This window comes from Empidonax traillii, unplaced genomic scaffold, assembly GCF_003031625.1.
Source record: "Empidonax traillii isolate 1590-97213 ecotype Southwest subspecies unplaced genomic scaffold, ASM303162v1 scaffold970:size295518, whole genome shotgun sequence".
Lineage (NCBI taxonomy): Eukaryota > Metazoa > Chordata > Aves > Passeriformes > Tyrannidae > Empidonax > Empidonax traillii.
This window is the reverse complement of record NW_020956163.1, coordinates 104,401-105,472: the sequence shown is the minus strand read 5'-3', so window position 1 is coordinate 105,472 and position 1,072 is coordinate 104,401.

Here is a 1,072-nt window from a genome sequence, read left to right as displayed (position 1 = left end):
TTTTTTTTTTTTTTTTTTTTTTTTTTTTTTTTTTTTTTTTTTTTTTTTTTTTTTTTTTTTTTGCAAACATTTTTGAAATTTCTGGGTTGTTTCCATTTCAAAGCGTTTGCAACCGGCTGGTTCCTGGCAGAGGAGCCTCAAATGCAGTTGATAATGTTTTCCCTTGCAGTGCTTTAAAATGCCCAGGACGTGCTTTCCCGAGGGTGAGATGAACCTTTTTTTTGTGGTATCATCAGCTTTGATGGTTACTCTGGTTTTGTGAAAGGTTAAAACGTTGCAATAATACAATTTTCACCGGGGGCCGTGTTCCAGATGAATCTGTAAAACCCTCCCTAATTATCACGTCAGTTCTTTAAATTGATCCCTGTAGATGAGATCCCACTGATCCCTCAGAGCATGGAAAGGGGCTGTCCCACCGAGGAGAGGGATTTGTGGTGGGTTTCAGCCTTGGATCTATTCTGGCACAGGTATCTTGTTGCTTTTTGGGGGGTATTTTTGCAAAGCAATCATTATTTTATATTTTTTTTTTGCCAGTGCCATGGGTTGGAGCCAGGGCAGTGACATCACAGAACAGCAACACTTCAAACTCACAGGTGAGTCGCTGCACTTCCTCCACATCTTTTCCCTTAACCCCCCGTCCCCTGGGACAGAAAGAGCCAAGTATCCCATTTCCACCCAGCACCAGCCACCACGGGGGATCTCGGTCTCGTTTGGAGCCACTTCTGCATCTGCCTTGGACAATCCTTCAGGAAGCCACACCATAAATAAGCCTCGGCAGCCCCGGGAGAGCCCCGGGAGCTCGTTAAGCCCGTGGAAGTTTCCACCCCTGCCCTCCGAGAAGCCGGGATTTTCCCCGGCGGTTCTGGGCCCTGCGAAGTCCTCGGGAGGTGGTGTGGGGGTCGGACACAACGGGTGATGAAGAGAAAAGCCTCGCAGGATGTTCGTTTTCATCTGGCCCGCTGCAATTGTGTCGCCCGTGCCTCCGCACAGCCGGGGCCCGGGCCGGAGTGAATGGAGATGTCCCCTCGGGATGTGGGAGAGGGATTTGAAGCCTCGTGTTTGTTTTTTCAGG